Source organism: Haliotis asinina, chromosome 2, assembly GCF_037392515.1.
Source record: "Haliotis asinina isolate JCU_RB_2024 chromosome 2, JCU_Hal_asi_v2, whole genome shotgun sequence".
NCBI classification, from domain to species: domain Eukaryota; kingdom Metazoa; phylum Mollusca; class Gastropoda; order Lepetellida; family Haliotidae; genus Haliotis; species Haliotis asinina.
In genome coordinates, this window is record NC_090281.1 from 72,841,004 (window position 1) to 72,863,252 (window position 22,249).

Here is a 22,249-nt window from a genome sequence, read left to right on the forward strand (position 1 = left end):
CCGGGACCTTCACGGGTCAATCAGAATTAAGAGGATTGTCACACCTTTCATATACAGCTGGAAGCTGCCTCATGGGACTGAATAAATAATCTAGTTTAGACAATGTGAGTGATTGCAGATCTGATGATAGATGTACAAGTCACATATGGGCCCTAGAGTTTATGTCGGTTTAGACACCTTCCATTGTACATGATGTAAAGAGCCGAAGCAGATACAGCAATGTATTACGCGATAACAGCTCTTGCTGGATGGAGACAATAATCTCACTTATTTCGGACTAAGGAGACATGTTTACAATAGGATTTTCCCGACAAGAATGAAAATACATCTAATTGAATATTAACGTCGCTGAAGTGAAACTACACTTTGTATTAATTTATCACCACAGAAAAGCGAGATGTCTGGATTGTTCATTGAGACATATTATATCTTTGTTGCCAAAGATGTATCCAAACATATTACAGAATCCTAAATCAAGAATGAACAATTAAACCAAAGGTAAATATATAATATTGTCTATGGTGAACAAGTGAATTATATTCATTACAAATGATAATGTATTTCAATAGTAATTATGTGATTACGCTCAACATTATATGTATCTTGTATATTATATGACCAGAGGTCAAATCTGGCTTGAGTCAAAGTGTAATCTGTCTGGTATGCAATTGTTTAAAGCGTTCATTTTTCTCTCAGGACGCAAATACCTATTCCCCTTATCGGTACGAAGAGTGACACCAAATGTTCCTGACAAAAGCGAACTAAAACAACACTCTCGTACTTTAGTATCCACTGTCCCGAAAAGATTCAGCAGCTCATGTAACTAGCGGGGTTGTGTGGTCATTCTCGATGACTTGATTGGCACATGTCATCGTATCCAAATTGCGTATATCGATGCTCATGATGTTGATCACTTAAGTGTCCAATCGATTGCTATTTCCAGACCGCCGACATATTGCTGGGACATTCGTGCTGCTTTAAGCGGTAAATATCAAACATTATAAGCCACTATAACACAGCTGGGATATAACAAAGCAAACAACAGATCACACGACACTATAAAACAGACACATTGTGGCGTTAATCCAGCTCACATGTCATCCTAGAAAGAAAAAGCGTTACACTGACTGACGCTTAGCTGTCTCTTCGTGTTGTAATGGTATGATCTATTCTCACTTCAGCTGAGCAGATCTCTTTAGAATGGAGTCACATCGTCTGTAGGTCATGCCACGGATTTACTGACCCTTAACAACAATTGGAAGCTAACGCCAAAACAACTTGTATTGACTTATAACACGATCAGGAGGTGTCGTGATCGGTGCTTAGCTGTAAAGATGCTTGGCATAATCAGCCTTTCACTGCTTATTATGTGTGTCAGCTGTGGCCGTTAGTGCTTGCCTGGAAGTCGAACAGAAATTATAGTAGTCGGTATTATCAATGATATACAAAGGATCTGGGATGAAGGCATATTTTCCTGTATTTTGAAGCTTTGTTCTGAAGATAAATTATGATTTCAAAGATGATATACGGTTATATTATCAGCAACATCTCGTTTCTTTTGATGGATTAATATTCTAATAAACTACTACTATCGCGTGAAAACATTGCATTAGTGTATTCTCAGGTTCTAAATGTTCAGTCAAAGCCTAATTATAACGTAATGTAATAAGCAGGGTCATGTAATGTGATATCATGTTGTTAATGTGATATCTTTCACAAATCACTAAACATGGTCATGATCATTACATTGTTCTGATTGGTCAGTCAGAGGTTCATCCGAAGGCTTTCATTTCAAATGATCCGTTAGAGCGCCTACTAATATACTCATAACTTTGGACAAGAGTGTCAGAGTAAGTATGGTTTTATGCCGCTTGAAATCAGCAATGTTCCAGCAATATGACGATGGAGTACATCAGAGTTTGGATTTACTCACTTTACCGACGTATATCATACAAACCTCAATGGTGTGACACGCGTATGTGTACAGGCAGCCCCCAAACAAACGATATCACTTATGCCAATTGTTCATACTTTCTTCTGATATATTCCATTGTTCTTTGACGTCAGGCAGCAATGTCCCAGGCCGCTCACTACATGGTCGTTGGACCACTCACACCAGTGATTTAATATTAACATTGCACAGGTTACGATGACACGCAGAATACCATACCAAAACCCTGGTCACCCAATCCAGTTAAGTCATCTGTTGCCGGAAACAATGGAGAACTGGCATATATTATCGAGACCTGGGGATATCCCTCTGAGAAACCTAGCCTTCTTTAGTATCATTAGTAAGTTTATTAAACATCATCGATCGGATTTCTTTATCAATTCCTGCTTGCTAATTACACTAAACTCTGGTTATAACGACTTCAAGAAGATTAGTTTGTTATATGCATTTCGACTAAAATATAGAGCACGTGATCTCGACCAAAACAAGTTCGTTTAATCGGATAGTTCGTCATAAGCGTGACTGTTATAAAGGTAATTCACGGTATGGAAGGAACACCTTTCCAACTAAAATATCTCTAATTAGTCTAAAGCGTATGTTTAATATATCATCGGAATCGTGCAACGGTCTCTACTTTGAGAGGGATTTTTTCTGATTACGTTTTTGTTGTTTTAAAAAAGGAACGTAATTACAATAAGTGCACGAATACAAGTTATAGTAGTTCAAATGACGTGGGTTTGGGTCTGATGGCCATTCTTAAGTTGTACCACTCTCCCCAATTCTACGCCAAGTCAAAGGTCTCAACACTCTGTCCCCAGACACTTAATTAAAACTAACGTTACGATCACGTCAAGAACCATTCGAAGGGTCACCAGGCCATCAATTACAACTGTTTTCTGACCAGAAAACGCATAATGAGTTGACCACTGGTGATCGGACGTGTTCTCGACAACAACACTCATGTACTGACTTGAGGCAGTTGGGAGAGAGTCTGAAATTGATTGTGTTTAGATGGTGTGAATTATTTATTAGCTTATGGATGATGGTGTGGTGCGACGCCAAGAACTTGACACTTTCACAGTGACGACAAGATACGTGTGTTTAGCATGCACTGTTTGCTTGTCAAGCCAGATTAAGCACAAGACCGCCCGAGGCCAACAACTGGGGAGTTATAATTAAACAATAATTAACAAATAACAAACCTCTACCGATTATCCATCACCTTGCAGGAAATTCTGTAAGAAAACGTGTTTTGTCTGACTCTCGGTTTCTCCGTTTGGACTAGTGAGTAATGTTGGTGCAGAATTCCTACAATTTCAGATCAATAATGCGACGCATGTGGTCTACATTCGGACAATCAAATGTTTTAACCACAAGCATCCTCTGAGATGAACGTATCAAAATAAATGGCATTTATTTGTATACTTGCTGCCTTCTCTCCTTGTTATCCCCTGTGAAAAAAAGTTGTCAAAAATACCATTAGATACAATTTCAAACACAGTTTAATGGATTTAAAACGTTGTAGATAGTGTTTGATGTCATTCACAGGTTTTAGTGTCGTCTCGTCAAGCCGAACTCAAACGTTCGATTCCCACATGGACATAATGTGGTAAGCCTATTTTACGTTTTGTTTGTTGGTTTATTAGCGCTGCGATCAGCAGCATTCCAACTATAGAACACTTGTGTGTAAAAATCGAGTTTGGACCAGACAGTCCAGTGACTGGCGTCATGAGTGTCGATCTCAGAAACTGGGATACGATGCGATACATCAACCAAGACTATGAGCCTGACCGCCCAATCCAGCTATTCGCCTCTCACGACAACCATGGGCTGCTGAATATCTGTTCTCACCCGGATCTCCACGGGTACCATTTACCCGTCCTCCTGTCTTGATTTTGCTGAAGAAATAATGCCAAAAGTGGCTTGAATCCATACTCATTCACTAACATTAAACTAAACATTCAACGCCGTGATAACTGAATACAATTTATGTTCAAATCTCACTCACTCACCCACTGTCATATTAATCCAAATCAATACCAGCCCACTCTTTACATCGCACCGTGCAGTAATAAGGCAAAGCCAGTCACTGTAATTAGATATGCGTTATTTCCTTGTCATCTCTCTGGTCAGAATCAGTAATTGTCTGACAACTTCTTGCATACAATAACCTGATAGGAAGAAGAACAATTCCTTCCAGACTCAGTAATGAAATTTGATGAAACCATTTGCAGCTTATAGCTACCGAGTAGTTCGTTGATGTTTTAAGCCAACCAAAATCGTTTGTATCACCTCTGTTCCACGACATAAACGTAATTTGAGAATGTTTAGGTATATCTTTCAGTACTGAAGGTAGTTGAAGTTACAAGTTACAGATGTGTTATTTTCAACTTCAGTAATGTGAGTTGAGCTTTTCCAAAACATTCCAGTAATGTAAAATCTTGCCACCTTAATGTGGTCGAGACGTTTACAGTCTAAGTAAAACTCACAATCACGTATCTGGTGCTGAAAATCGAAATAATCGGAGCCAAAGCAGGATTCGAACCCCAAATTATCATGCCTCGGCACCGTTAATACTGATGTTTACTCGATCTCTGATATCATTTGCAGTCATTCAGTACCGTGAGGAGCTAAGAATCAAATTCCTTTTCTCCAGAGCTTCACGTGAGTTAACGCGTGAAGTGATTTAACACGTCTTGCACCTACACAGAGAAAGGAGAGAAAAAGTAGTAGACTTAAGCTTCAAATAAGAAAAAAGCAGGAGATTGTCCTGGTTTCCCAAGATGGTCTTAACGTTACAACTGCCTCAAAACGGTCGGTCCAAGGAAAGTGATAATAGGATTTTAAACAATGAATACAACCGTTTTCAGTGGCAAAGAAACGCAGCAGAGTTCAATTCCAAGCAAAAGGTTTATCCTCACATCATGTTCTTCGCCTTCGAAACTTAGGTTTCTTGAATACGTGCGTTTAAGCCACCGAGAAACATAGATGTCTACCTTCCCTTACAAGGCAAACACCGATCTCATCATTATTATGACGGAGGTCTTTAGATAAACGAGTCCGATCCAGACAGTTGAGTATTTTCTATATTACGTACTGAGACCATCCACCGGTCTACTAAAGGCTCGAAACCTAAGACAAACTATAGGGTTACGACATGTCGTAATGTTACGAACGCTCTTTGGACTGAGATCTAAACACTCTGAATACGATTTTACTTAAAGAAAGAGATCACCAACTCTGTCCAGGTCGGTTACTAGTATGTCGTATTTTAGACCACTGTGGATACAGACTGCCTGAGACAAGATCCGCCTTCAATCACGAAAAATAAGTTACTTTAAAGGATGTGGGTTTCGTTTGCTTTTATTTTCTTTCATCCTTATTTTTATTTATTTATTTATTTATTTGCTGAAAGTAACGAGCAAGGCTTTGGTGATGTCAAACCGTATTAACTGCAAACAGGAATTCGAACCCCCTAATTCATTACCTTTCAAAGGCCCATTTGTTCCGTCGCATCGCTTCAAGATCTTTTTTGAAGGAGGAACGACTGATAGTCTGAGCCGTATTGCGTTCTTGTTCTACGAGACATATATTGTCTGTGGTTTGCAATATAACAAATCAATACAGAACATGTGTCATTCGGACATTTTCGCTACACATATGCCTATCTCTCATTCGTAATAAATATTTTCTGGGACAGATGCTTTGACGCTGTTTTGACTAAAGAAATCATGGACTTGCAATAACAAAAACCGCAAAGGTCTCCAATGGAATTAAAATCTTCAAATCACTGCTCATGACTTCTTGCTCATGACTTTCAGCGTTTCGAGGACATCTATTCTGACAGGCAAATAGACGCTATGGGAATGAATTCAGCAGAATGAAAAACGCTTGTACACGTTGCTTTCGTCTAAAAATCAGTAACTGTTGCTGTAAAAATATAAATTTGTGTGTTTCCATAGTAATCTTTCTGGTAATATCAAATGAAGCAGAGATCGCTTGCTTGCAGAAAGACATATAACTCGTGGACCTATTTTTGGTCGTGATTGATTATTGAAGCAGAGTTTCCAGTGATGTAACTTGAACAGATGATTGACACATGTGTACTTTTCATGTGAAACCCATAATAATAGGTTTCTTTCTACAAAACAAATATAGGCAGACGAAGCTTGCATGTTAACATGGTTTCTACTTCCAATCATCCGTCATCATTTATCATTCTTTTATCTCTATCGTTTATTCTTTGTCGCAATCGTTCATCTTTTATCGTCCATTATGGGCGGGGAGGTAGCTTAGTGGTTTTAGTGTTCACTCATTATCAGTTCGATTCCCCACTTGGGTACAATGTGTGAAACCCATTTCTGATGTCCTCGATATTGCTGGAATATTTGGAGAATTGCTAAAAGCGGGTTAAAATCGTACTCACTCACTTATCGTCCATTATTATATTCAGCGTTCACTACTTGCTGTTCATGGTCACCATTTACCGTTCATCGGTTATCTCTGACCGTGGATTTATGGTTATCGTCTATTCTTTATGGCAATCGTTCAATGTTTATTGTTCATCATGAATCATATCATTCATCGGTCCTCATTTATCTTTCATCAGACCTCTCTCTTCGTTCGTTCCACCTTGTTTTATCGTTCATCGTTATAGTCATTCGATCATTCCTCGTTGATCAAGGTGACTTCTTGGCTTACAAACCGATTTTTAAAAAGCTTATACTGTTTCAAACACCAATATTGAACAACAGCGGATTTCCGTTTTTCATCTGGAATTAGTTTTCAAAGTACAGTGTCGATGATACAAAGTGAGTTGGAAGAGGACAAGTCAAACCCATCAGAGGATCAGAGTCTGTTGCTACTGCCGTAACAATAGCTCAAGAGATAATTCTCCGAGGAATTTGTGGATCACACCACTCCCCAAAGCTTGGCATCCTGCGAATTTTCCTGGCAGCAGTATCCCTGCTTATGTGAGAAAAATCACTAATAGCGTAATTGTCACACCGCACATAACACTGTGCAAAACACATTCAATATGCTCATATCAGGCATGAGACGAATCAGTCTTAATGGACTTTGGGGGCAACATTTCCCCTTAGACTAAACGTTCCTAGTGTCAAATATCATTAAATATAACTCACACAAAACTATGATACCTGTGGGTTAAAGTCTTTGCTTCTAGGATACATTATGAACTTTAATATGTAATGCATCCTATAAAATACTCTTAAGAATCTCTTAATACTCTTAACAGTTGTACTGAACACTGTTAATTCCGTACAGCGTGCACATGCACATGTTGACAGACATCAACGCTGATGGTTAATAAGATCATCATACACTGTTATTTCGAGTTCATTTAACTACCAGCATGTTGTTTTAACCCATTCTCACCATAGTGGGTAATGCGTTTGAGAAACACGCGTACCAGGATCTTCAAGTTGAGGACTCAATCCAAAAATTGAAATCGCCCTGCCTATGGTCCCTAGTCTGATCTGTGCAGAGTTGCGCCCCTCGTGTAACACTCTTCAGATAACATTTATCGTTACGTCGCGTCGCGTCGCGTCGCGTCGCGTCATGTCACCTCACGGGTTCGAAACTTCAGTCGCCAGGGCCTGTCCACCTTTGAGGAAAAAGGGCACTAGGCGTTTGTGAATGAGGGTGTTCCAAGGTTGGTAAGCGTGCAGGCGACAATGAAGCCACCCTACTATATATTTCTTCAAACCCAACTCACTTAACTGGTACCAGAACATGTTCCCGTTTTGTGACAAACGTTTGGAAATACTTCCACTATTTGACATTAGCATCGACAGACGCAGTTAGAATACTATGACATGCATCAACGAAGTCGTTTTCATAAAGCAATCATAGCGCTGTCGTAATAGCAATCGTAAGTCTGTATGAAAGTATGGGAGTTACGATCACCTTAGCGCTACGATCGCCACCCAATTCCGTCAGCAGCTACTGTCGATAGACATGGGTGCTGAAGATCAATTCAAAACTAGATCCTCCCTTGTCAAACATACATTGAGAAATTCTGCATAGAATAGCTGGACGCATCAGCAACATGATGCTACACAATTCCACAATTCCATAATTCCAAACCGCAGACAAATTCTATCAAATCGAATTTGTCTTTAAAGACAATGAAAACAATGGATCATATATGTATCAATTTCGTATCGTAGAAACAAATCCATTACTTTAAATTAGTCTACTCAATTGGTGTCATGGCGGCCGTTCTAAGATTACAGTTTAATCAAATTAACTCCAGTTCCCTGAGGTACAATTGTGTCGCGAGGGAACGCCGCAGCTGCCAATTTCCGAATCATAGCTAGGTTTAGTGTCAGAAACGCTGACGGATGTCGTAAACCTGGCAGGGGATTGGTCAACAATATCAAATATTAAGCATGTCGGGTTATATACGACGCGACTGTCCAGAATTTGTCCAGAAACTCTGCATCCTGGGATACGTCACTGGGCCTTGAAACTAAAATATAATAATCATTTTGTGAATTGTTTAATATATACTCTACAGTGAGGTCTAGAGCAAATGTTGACAGATATCTTCGCACGTAATAAAGTATCGCTAAATAAATTCACGATGCGCTATATTTTGGATTCAGTGCAGATGAAGACACACGCTCCCTAGAACCTGGGTGCACCTTAAGTAATGTTTTGTTGGTCCAGGAAACGTGTTTCTTTTTGTTAGAAGAAGTTTGTATTTTTGTAAACACTGATTTTAAGGAAAAATTCTGTCTCAAACAGATTTCCATGCACAAAATATGAAGGAGTCCATCCGTCATGTTTTAACTTCTGAAGCAGAATTTGTTCGTTCAATACAGCAACGAATTAACCAGCATGGCCTGATGGTGGGTTATCAATAATTCGACTAAAAGTTTTTATAAGTTGACTAGCCACACACTAGTTACTGTATCATTTCCTGTTGTTGAACCTTTTTCCCACGTCTCATGACCTTTCAACCGCAGTCTACGCTACAAGATGCTGATCCTGAGAGAGTGAGTTGGTGGAGACCATAAATGGTCTTTGCACCATGTACCCATATGAGGAATCGAACCCGACTCTTCGGAGAGACGAGCGAATGCTTTAACCACCACGCTACCTCACCGCCCCGAAGTCGCTACTGATATGACTGAAACATGTACAAATAATAAAGATTTACCTTTTTCTGGGCCACTACGATGCAAATCAATGACAAAGGAGGATTGCACAGACTGAGAAGACAGTTGTGATTGTTGTCATGGAGATTAAACCATTATTGCCAAGACATAATTACATAATAGCTACGAACAGGTCTGACCCTCAGACTGATACCCGACCCCGCCTTTGCAGATATTAATCATAATTAGTGGAAGATTCAATTAATGTGTCTAGACCAGGAACGTTTAAGTCAGGTTTCTGTTTCCCAATATCGGAGACTGTGTGTTGGAGTTACCAGCTGGTGATCTGCCATTAGGAACACGGAGATATTTTGTTACCGTGAAACTAACGCCCGTTGACTTATTAACGTCATATTTTGACGTTAAGATGTTTACCATGGATGACACAAAATGTGCATAGTCGGACAACGTCTTTGGTGTACATGAAGTAAACAGTGAAATCGTTATCAACTGCGAAAAAGGATTTGGATAACCAAATGAAAATGAGCACACTGTCTCAGTCCATGTTTCCCCATAGGGGAGATGGGGTGGCCCAGTGGTTCGTCATGCCGAAAACCTAGCTTTGATTTCCAAAGTGGTTTCGACGTATGAGGCCTAACAATTTCAAAACACCTGCAAGTGAACTCATCGTTTGCACGATGTCAGTTCATTATAGAATCCCATAAGTACACATGTGCATCAATATCGACTATCTCCTTGTATCGACCGGCGAAATATTTATTAACTTGCAGTGCTTTAACACAATGAGGTATCATTGAACTACACAAACTAGTGGTCAACGTGTTGTTAATCTGACAGGAATACTGAAAACAGTATAGTGTAAAGCAAAAGAAAGTATACACTTGATGTCGAACGAACCTAAGATCCACAGCTACCATGCCCGTATTAAGCATATTGCCACCGAACGATCATTTCGTGTGTTGGATCAATTTTAGCAATCCTCAAACAAAAGTCTTTTCTTCAGTGTATATACCTGGAGTTGTTAAATGATAGAGGGGTGATGGGGTGGCCTGGTGGGTAAAGCGTTCGTTCGTTTCGCCAAAGGTCAGTGTTCGATTACCCTCCTGGGTACAATATGCGAAGCCTAATTCTACTCAGGATCCACAAAGAGTAGGTCCGTGGAGTAGCCTAGTAGTGAAATTGTTCGCTCGTCACGCGAGTTCGATTCCTCATATGGGCCTTCGGCGCAACGTGCGAACTCCGTAACTACTAGGCTACTCCATTGCCCTAAAACCTTGTAGATCCTAGCCAGTATTGGTAACACGTATGTCAGACGTAAGTGCCGATCCTTCGTCTTCGTATCCTGGTGGCGATGATAGCAGCACCATAAATTTTGTTTAATTTCGAGCTGTGTTCAGACCACAGCAATCCCTTGATATCTACCTTGGTAAACGACCCGTGAAGGTCCCGGGGTAGAACAGGCCGTCAGCAACCCATGCTTGCCATAAAAGGCGACTATGCTTGTCGTAAGAGGCGACTAACGGGATTGGGTGGTCAGCCATGCTCATGTTGTTGATCACTGGATTCTCTTGTCAAGACTATTTACAGACCGCCGCCATATAGCTGGAATGTTGCTGAGTGCGGCTTAAAACTAAACTCACCCGCACACTCACCTTGCTAAACACCAACGAAGACCCATGCACTCATACATGGGTCAACACTGTTTTAACCAGTACTGTAAAATGACGCACTCAAATGATACTGTGGCGGGTTGTAAATTTGGAGGCAATTTTTTTCCGGGGAGATATGATGTCACTATCCTGTCAATAGGTTTAACCTAAAATGTATTGATCTTTGGAAAAAAAATGATTTTCATAAAAGATTCTTTTAAACAACAAAACACCTAGCACCACATTACAGAAGTCCACGGATTCCTTGGAAATGCAGGTAATGTCCCTCTGTTATTGTGATACTATATTATTATGATATTTATGTAAATTATTACTCAACATGGGTATCTAAGGATTCCAAGACGATTACCAAGGGTACCATGGCTGAAGTGGTCAAACATGACTGATTGAACCATCACGGTTCGATGTCATAGATGCTCTCAGTTATCTGTTCGATCGAACCTTAAATGCAGGACGACGTATTCTGCATATGCCTTGAACAACTCTAAGTGTTTCGTTATGCAACAAGCACATCAAGGTTAATTGTGCATAAAGGGGTTATATATTGATTGTTTTGCCATAACATAATATTTTGCTGATACTGGAACTAATGTAAGCCACAAATCTAAATCAACTTCTTTTGATAAAGAGACCATTCAACGCTTTTGTTTCACCACAACCCAACGTAGCTTCCCCTTAAATTGTTGATTTTTATTCTTCTAATAAATCAAATAAAACATAACTTCCTGCAAGAATTGTACGACTTCGAAAACAGCAAATCAAACAATGCAAAACATTTCTTTGTCGAAATCATTAGGTTTCCGTCAGTGACAAGAGCTGCAGATGAGATTCATTCCATCCATACTCTCAGCATGATTCGCCGGATGCCAACAGCGTAGGCAGAACACCGCCCTTTAACATCGTGGACGGTCCGAGTCGATACATTGTCACGTTGCCTTGTGAAGCGAAGGGACTCCACTTCCAGCAGTACTGTCTGTGATTGTCGTTCTGCTTCACACGATGTAGGAGACGACAATTCTAGATTCGAGTGTAGAATAGCACCTGGCTTGAGAGAGCTGAGGAAGTGGACTGTTTTGATTGATTCCTGTATTACTGAGTATCACTTGTATAGTACTGTGGAGTTAAACGTGCTTTCCAACCATGTCGATGCTAGTAAGGAAAGGAACAATGGTTCGCAAGAAGAGGGGACAATCAATTAGAAGGGCTGCAAGTCCCAAACCTGCTGACCCAGAGCTTGGCAAATTTCGGGTGACGGACCAGAGTACACTTCGAACTCCAACGCGAGCATATCAAGGATCATATTCGGTAGGTGAACATTCTGTATCTATTTATCAAATTGTCATTGGGTCAAACGTCTTATGAAACCATATGCCCATATGTGAACAAGTTTTGTTGAATATGTAGATTCTGTTGAATTTTTTAAAGTACGTACAGAGGTTTTGTATCTATCACGTTAAAAGTCTATTGCATGTTTTTTCTCCTGTTGTCACCCACATCTACGTAAAGGCAGATGTAATGGGACTTTTTCTAAAACACTACATTCGTCTTCCTGACAAACTGCATGGGGTTTAAATGGAAATTTAAACAAAAAATATGGCCTTTGAATCATCAAACGTACGTGCAAGAGCACTTTGAGTCAGGTCAAGTAGAATAATGATGTTTGATACGCCGATGTGAAACAGAATAGTGGGGTTTATTGAAATTGGTAAGGAAAAAGAAACATAAAATGTTTCTTCAATACCGGAAAACAGCTTTGTTATGCCAGTGGAAACGCAGTTTACTGAATTTGGAAAACGCTTTCTTTTTGTGGTGCTATACGGTAAAAGCTTGTTTTACCGATGACCGGCTTCACCGTCTGAGATGATTACTGACGGCAATTTCAACATCTGTACAAACTGCCTTACTGTACAGACGACCTGTGAATATCCGGGTTAAAATTTGTCGTAAGAGGCGACTAACGGGATCGGGTAGTCATACTCGATGACTTGGTTTATGCACCTGGTGGCATTACTGGTTTTCATTGATGTAACTGCCCTTACGTCGAAAGGAATTCGTTTCGACGGATAATCGAGAGTAATCAATTATTCTCACGCGTTGGCGTTATGTATTACTTATATATTATAAATGGTGGTTAGTGGTCCTGTGCACAGGGGGTAGGTCACAAATCAGTTAAACCTAAGCAGCGTGCACGTGGTCTTGAGATTCTTGGAAGGGTGACCGTGTTTGCCGGCTTGACACCCGAGTCCTCAGAACGAAGCACATGTGCTACACGTGGCCTCATATCGCTATAAACTTGCTTGGGTTATCTGGGGTAATAATAATAATCAGGTTATATTTGTGCTCTTTGTGCAGGATATGAAGCCTTGAAAGGCGTGGTATAAATAGTCTACATTTTGTTATTCTATGTCAATAACCAATGGCAATAGCATCGTACGGATTAGGCGTATTAAATGTATAGCTGAAAACTGTCTTTGAAAAGTTCCTGGAATGAGGAATAATTGTTTCCACCCGATTTAAATGTTACCAGGAAGATTGCTTGTCTAAACTATCAGTGCCGTTACATCGCGTAGATTTCCTGTTTCGTTTTGAAGGCGGGCTATGTTCTGATGTTCAGACGAATGGGCAATATAATACTATATTCTAAGCTTGTGTAGACCAATGGGTTTTGCAATCGACCGTGCAAATGACAATGGTTCTATTTAGCAGCCATTAGGCTAGCCGTTCACTTATTGTAGGGTGGTAGGTGGCCTAGTGGTACCAACTTTCCCTTGTTCAGACAAGCTCGATATCTATTCTTCGGATGGTTACAGAGGGCCACATCTGGTGTCTCCATTGTCATATGTATTGGATATTGCCGAACGTGACACATACCCATACTCAAGCAATGTCGTATTTGGTACCGTTTGTTCCACATTCGTATTGCAGAGTTGCATCCCTTGAGAACATCCGGAAACGTATCGATGCGAAACCTAGTTCATCACCATTGAGTTTCTAAGTTGATCAACACCCAAGGTGCTCATGCGTTTCACTGAAGCGGTTAACGTTTGAGACATATATCACTTCAGGATGTGCTCACTCACTCACTCACTCACTCACTCGAGTTAGCCAAGTGCTGTTTGTATTTGCTCATTCAAACTCCTTTCTTCTTCACGTATGCATGATTTGTACATTTTCATTTATTTTAGGTAAAACTGTATATACTGACATCGCACGAATCTTTAACAATAGAGATATAGCTGGATTGAAATGCATGACGGTGGTCTGTAAAAATCGATCAGACTGACGTACACCATGAGCATCAATCTACTCAGTTATGATACGATATCTTGTATGAACCAAGTCAGCGAGCCTGACCACCCGATCCCCAGTTGACTCTTACGACAAGCATGGATATCTTCAAACCAATTTTAACCCGAACCTGCACATGTATTGTAAGAAATGCATGACACTACATGATATTGATGGAAAAGCGTGTTTGTTGTAACAAAGTAAGCAATACTCAGTCCCTCACTTATGGTAAAATATACTAAATAACAAATAATAAATATATAATAAAGTAAGCAATACTCAGTTCCTCACTTATGGTATGATATAATCTCTGCTAAGACGTCACCAACATGTTAAACATCTTCTCGCTGACCATTGTGATGGGAAACAGAATGATTTCTGAAACCTGAAATAGCATCGGAAAGGACACAGCAATCATTCATATATATCACAATTTAGTAAACCTCACCCATTAGATTCCGTTATAGTTATAGGCAAAGTGATTTGTTTGCACAGACAGTTATATGTACGTCAGGAATAAGATGTCACAATTTACGATGGTGAAATTTAATATATTAAGGTGAAAATTCGCTCGTCTGTCCTGAATGTTCAAAGATATATTACTTGCTATCCGATATTCACTCCTTATGAAATAACACTTGAATTTAGTTGAGAGACATTACCTAGACAATGACATGTGGCGGCTGCTCTGTTTGCGGCTGGAACAGCTTACCTTTTCGCGAACACCTGGTGTCATCATAAAGAATAACAAACACATACTTATGATATACACTTTACTACCATTTTCACGAACTCGAGGGAACCGTTGATGCCATTTTGGTTAAACCGTAGTCTTCTACACGCATTTCGTTTAAAATATATAGTACGTCGCAGGACAAAATGAAATCTGTGTGTTGTATCTGTCGGTTCGTAATAAGCGAGTTCGGTTTGTGGCTTGCCTTTCCTCACGACGGTTCGGACATCCGAGTATTTGTCACGTCGAATGATTTCATAGTCGTGTCATATCAAAACACGTTAAAATATCATTACAGTATTAGTTGGTCCCTGTCTTTGGCTCTCCGTTAGTTGTATAACAAGGACTGGTCAGCTCGGAGTCAGTGTAATGTGTCTGAGTGGGGTATGGTATCCGTGTGAACATGAGCCATAAAACCAGCTTAAGTCGTGGCTAATACAAGTAGCCACGCATACACACGCACGCACGTCGCCATATTGAGCGAAATATTCCTAGTATTCCCATTTCAACTCCCCTCACCTTAATGTGCGGAATATCGATGCTATGCAATAGGATTGTAATGTTTTCCTCTATATTTAGTGTTTTAATTTGACGAAATGTAGCGGAGTTACTTGCCAAGAACTGACGTTTTACTGAATTTTAGAACATCTAGACAAATACCAGCTTCTGCAGGTAGAATGTTTATGCGTATATGTGTTGATTGTATGCTGATATAAGCGTCTAAAGTCTCACTGAGCGAGCAAATTGTTACGTTTTAGTGACTTATGATATTACGGGTGCTAACTGTTTCATCACTTTCACGCGCCGTGCCACTAAACACACGCACATTCTACTGTGTGTGACACGTTACGAATCTTATGGGCCCTTTTACTTTAGAGTGCATCCGGACATAATTGTATTGCATATACGGGATATGATGCTGATTTTCCCTGTTGTTGTGTGTCATCTTTTGATGATGATGATGATGATGATGATGGTGGTGGTGGTGGCGGTGGTGATGATGATGATGATGATTCCATTTATATGGTGCCAACTCCATACACTATGTGTATGCTCATAGCGCTACAAATACACTGCAATATCAACTCTGCCAGCGGGACACAGAACACATGGCAGTAGATTCTAGTCCAGGTATTACTGTCGAATGAGTTTTTAACTGAGACTTGGAAAGCGAGATTGTTTCGAGTTCTTTGAGCTGGGAGACCGGCAACATTATGACTGAATGGTCTTTTGCAAAATCGTTTCAAGTTAGTAACTGGAATGTGGAAGAGATCAACGTCATTATTCTGCATTCACGGGCAAAACAATTCCAACGCATATCCATGTACCTCTCTTTGGGTCAGCACTAGAGGGCAGAGTTAATTCTGGTCAAATCAAACTACTCTCTTAAACTGATTCGTAATATATTCCCAAGAACATAACTCCATAATGCAAGACATCAACCCTGCTAAATTCAATTTCTTCTAAATAACGACCTGTAGTACCAAGCCCGATGTCATTAAGAAACGAATTTAATACAACGTTCGGATGTTTCTGTTTGAACCTTCATCTTCTTTCGACCTGTTGTGAATAAAGAATACATCTGCTGTACATAAAGAACATTTAATCTTTGTTATCTGTCACCTCTCAGAAGTTCTGTGTTCGGCGTGCAATACGCTAATTCGTAAAGGGTTCTCCATGCACCATACATAACAGGACTTTCTTCCTGCTTGTTACAACTCGAGCAATATGTGATCGGAACTCTATAACCCGTGATGATCAATACAATGCCCAAGATGTGAACATGCTGGTGGCGAAAATACTCAAGAGAATGACATCCTGTTTCTTCCAGGTTGAAATCTTTGGAGGAAGGAAGTGTCATCCAACGTGCTGAACATATTTTGCGTGGTAGCTCAGCAATCATTCGCCCTTGCAAGGAGTGCAATTGATTTACCGTAACCATCATGGGTTCTGTTGCTGATGGAAGAATCTAAACTTAATTTGTTACCAGTACTTTTTTAAGTTTATCTTAATGAGAAATTGCATGATTTTCGTATGGTCATTTCATGTGATTTTGGTTTCCTGGCTGTTTGTCATCATTTGAAAAAACACACAAAATAACAGTTCACGTTTATTCAGTGCCTCTGTCAAACGATATGACTTCCTTTCCTACTCTATGGAAACCTGATTTATTGGAAGGTTTCCCGAGTGTTCTTTGATTTTAAACACATTTACAATTGGAAGAATCTGCAAAACAGCAAATATTATACCCATATCCCTGTAACACGGCGCTGTGGGGTAGCCTAGTGGACAAAGTGTTCGCCCCTTACGTCGAAGACCTGCGTTCGATTCCCCACATTGGTTCAGTGTGTGAAGCCCATACTTGGTGTCCCCCGCCATGTTATTGCTGCTGCAATATTGCTAAGATCGGGATAAAACTAAATTCACTCACTCCGTATACCATGTGACTTTTAGGGAAAAGGTTTACTAATACTGGATGAACATTTCACTTCAGTTTCTGTGTCTGTGTGTCCGGTATGTCGAGTGTTTTAGACAAACGTTTAAATGTAGTATGGGCATTATATTTCTCGAATATGTATGTCTGTATAGCACAGTTTACTTGTTCGATGGACCTTTCTCTTCCCGAGTCTAATTCTATGTATCCCGCATATACCTATCGAACAGACATTATGCTTCCGAGTGTGTATGCCCGTATACCGCGTGTGTGTTAAAGTACTTTAAGGTAAAATGTTTACTTGCCGTCTTGGCATGAAACTTCCCGAATCTGTATGTCCGTATACTACGTCTCTTTGACAATCATTTACCTGTCATTTACACTGTACTCCCCGAATCTGTTTATCCGTAGATCACGTTTTTGTTAGACAACCATGTACCTGTTACATATGCATTATACTTGCCGAATCTGCATATCCGCACACCACGTGTCTGTTAGACAACCGTGTACCTGTTGCATATACGTCATGCTTCCCGAATCTGTATATCCGCACACCACGTGTCTGTTAGACAAAGGTGTACCTGTTACGTATACGTTATGCTTCCCGAATCTGTATATCCGTATATCACGTGTCTGTTAGTCAGTTATTTACCTGTTACAGATTATGCATTATACGCTCCGATACCATGTGTCTGCCACATATCTTATCTTTATCTCTTTGGCAAATGTTAACTTACATATGAATAAATTTCCCAGGTTGGATCGTTGTATAACACGTACCTGTTAGATGACGATTAACTGTTCGAAATGCATTTAGTACCTATTCCTTGGTGTCTAGAACTGACACTGATTATTAATGTTGATTCTCCAAGAGGGCATGCAATGTACTAGTTTGCCATACAGACAATAAAACAATTATATCCAAGAAAGCCCAGTCAAGGTTATGTGGCAGATCTATAGCTAGATGTCCACAGTTTCTGAAAATGAAGAAAATACTTTGGCTTCCATATCATATTTTGTGCTTATAATTTAGGAACTGTGTTGTTCTGTACAATATGTTCATTTCAAAGACTACATGTTAGTCTCCACTCATGAAGAAAACTAATCATACGGTAACGTCCCTTGCCTAATGAGGTTACAAGAAGTAAGTGTATCCTTTAATTAGCAAGGGCATTTATCGACGTAACTTGGATGGCGCACCGGAATATCAAATGCTTATCTGGCGGGTTAGTGTCGGGTGAAGCTGAGAATAAAAGCTATAATGGATTGTTATTTGATTAATCCCAGTGTACGAAATAGGATATTCAGTATCTATTAGTAAAAGTATCTCAACTCCGTCCAGACACGCACCCACACAATATAGGTATATGAGGAAAACACCTACACCCACAGACACACGAAACACGTTCAGGGAGTCTTTCACCAATTTCGTATACACGAATACTTTAAGCATAATCCAACACCACAGCGTCCGGGAACTCTGGAAAGGAGTTTAACACATTGTTCTCATGATGGGAATCGAACCCGGGTCGTTGCTTCAACCACTAACACCCCGCTGTCTGAGTGGATGACTAATCGATTACTTGTACAACAGTTATAGAGCAGAAACATTGGTTTGACATTATTTATTGACCTTTCCTAAGCAGGATCATTTGAATCTGCACCTTTACCAGTTTTTTCAAACCGCGTTAACAAAATATTTAAATTTCAGAAAATCAGCGCGCTATTCTTTAATACCTGGGGTCAACTTTTCCAACATCTGAGATTGTGATCGCCGAGGACCTTGTGGCAAAATGTTTGTCCTTTTCAAACTCGTGTAATGCTGATATTTCTGCTCTTACCGATCGTTTTTGCTCCATTTTATTAGTCCTTGATCTAGCTGGCTATTCATCTCACCACGACATTCACAACAGTATCACAGTAAATGTTTATCGACGTAACTTGATGTCCTTGTCATTCTGTTCGGATAATTCTGACATTTTGTTTAATCGCGATTTGTTCAGAATTATAATTGACCTTCTGTAAACACGAGAATTTATTTCTGAAGCGGGCGGATTTTGTTCGTTTATTCAAACACGAGTTTCTCCTCCAAATGGAAACTTTCAAAAGGCTACTGTCTTACATAATGAATGGAGTCTTTGAACGACATTGGCTTGAACTGAAATAGATACGCACAATATCAACACATTGTGGATGTCAAATAAAATTCTATCGGGTATCACATTTAGCCAGTGTGTGTTTTGACGTCAACAGAAAAATTACCATTTATATCTATTATGTCTGCACACCAAATCTACCAAATTCCATCTTTCAGTCTACTAACGAAATTATGCTTTCACTAATGTACACATTGAGATGCGTACATACTATCTGCGACTCGCTGACAGATATTCAGCATATTGCTGGATTGAGTTCGGGAAGACTATTAGCTGAGACGCAGCCCCGTAAGATCTTACCCTTAAGATCTGTTGATTTGGCTAATCTTGAAACAGCAACATTCAACATTCTGCAGAATGAAACACAGAGCATTTTGACAGGATATTTCCGGACGGTCATAAAGGAAGATAACACAGGATGACTTAGTTTATGATAATAAAAGCCCATCAAATTTGATCAAACGATAAATGAAATACAGACACACACACGCACGCACGCACGCACACATATATTTCATTGACTCAAACAAATGAGAAATTATGGCAACAGTTTTATTACTCCGTTTCGAAGCGATCAGCCGTTTCCATCTGAGGTCAAGGTCATTCGTACACCCTGTGTAATGTGTTTCGTTGCAGCTTTGACGGGGCGTACGGTTCGTAAACGTTGGCAAATCTGCCTGCATAGTTTCGTATGCTTTGGCTATTAACCAATACGTAATCGACAAATATGTCTTAAGGGTAATAAAATTCAGTATTCCTGGCGAAATATTTCTCTTCCTGAAATGTACCTGTAATCACGACAATCACGAATATTGTTCTCTACAGCTGGAACTTATGGTACCAGTTCTTTTGAAAGCTATAAAGCGACAAGCATTCTTGTGGAACCGGGCAGTGGTGTTATGGAACGATGTCCGACTTGGTAAGGAGAATAACAACTTTATTAAATCCACGTCTTCAGTGTCCTAATGTACATAGTGTCTAGCTAGACGAATCGAGCTGGACGATTCTGATTATGGGCCAACCGTATATGTAGCTGACACAGAAAAGAACATCTTGTGATTTAAATGACGCTTTTAACATTATTCCTGCACTATATGGAACACAAACCAAGAATGGCTTCTTACGACAAGCATGGGTTGCTGAAGACCAGTGTTTAACCAGACCTTCACGGTCTTTACAGTTGAAATATTCTGCATAGTTTCATTATTTCCAACCCACTCACTAACCCATTTTGTGCTAATGTCCACTTGTGTTCATCGCCCATAGTACGGGTATTACCTCTGCTTCCCGTTATTAACCCAATTTAATCTCAATCGCGACCGATCCATGAACAGACCAAGGTCATGAAATGATTCCTTTCAACGCAGTTTCCCCAAACCCATCTTTATGCATAACGGAGATATTCTTTTTCACATGATGCTCTGTGTCCGGTTACAATCATAGGTGGAATTTCCGGCTCTATCTGATGCTATCCCTTTCACCATATCTAATCCTCAGTGAAATATCCGCGCTGCTAAATTTGCTACACTGGCAATTTAATAAGGTTTCTTCATTTCCGTTTCCTTTACCCACAGGAACTAGTGCTGCATCTTCTCAAAATAATACCTAGTAACCAACGGAATACACCGTTTGGCTGATTATTTTCACAAGCTGTCGATGTCGTGTGCACTGACTGAAGGTTCAAGACTGTTTTCCTCAGATAGAACGTTATATCTATTGATAATTTTGTTTTAAATCTATTGCTAGTGTTTGTTGCTTTCAACACTTGTGAACTGCAAGACATAACCCCTTTATGGGTGACAAAGTCATTTCCACAAGGTTTACCATGAATAGTAGTACTGGTCCCCACTGTTTTTCAACAATCTGGTATATATTTGTATGCATCGGAATCTCTATATACACAGCCATACTAATATATGTATGTGACGTTAAACAACAATCTATCTATCACTTGAGTATCTGGTGTTTGGTAAATAAGTCAGGACCAGACAATACGGTGATCTGCCGCATGAACATCGATGAAAGCAATTGGGATGCGATAAATGTAGCAATCAGGTCAGCGACCCTGATCACCCGATCCCGTTGGTCGCCTCTTGATTTAAACATTCTATTCAGTGAAGAAGGGAATTAGGAACAGGTTATCCAACTTAGGTAACCTTCTCCCGAGTCGCCTCTTATGGCATACTGAAGTCCAATTCTAACCTGGATCTTCACGGGTTGATTATCTGGTGTGTTAACAGGCCGCCATCGTATGACAGCATTACGTCTGTGCGTTGTCAAGCTGTGAGTGCTTACGTTCATAGACAAATTACCTGAGCACCTGGAGCCTTCATTGCTTTTTAGTGATGAATTCAAAAATATTTCACGTTTTTTTACACCAAAAGGAACTTGTTTCTGTCAGTAGTGAAGACTTGATATTCTTTATAAAACGTTTCTTTTTTAGAGTCACTAACAAAACGTGTTGAAAATGCATGTTTGCGAAAAGGTGAGAGCACGAAAAGGATTAATCTTACTGGTTAGGTTTAGAACGTCATAACCGTTTACTGTATGGTTTTTTAAGGAAATGCCATTGCAACACTGATATTAGTTCTTTGGTTTCATTTGGATTAGGTCTATACACGTAATAACAAACCAGAAAAAGTTTCTGCGCTAGTTCCCACACGAATATTTCGCCTTTGATGACATTAAAGATTTTTTACGTCCAATCCGGATTGGACAGTATGTCTTTTCATCTTTATAATTAAACCCTTTGGAAATGACAATTCAATTGTTTACAGTTCGGAGATTACGCTGTGATTTTATAATTTCCATTATGAATAAGTCATTGCTTGCTAAACGGAGTGTTTAATATTAGCCTCCAGCTCTGGAAGTC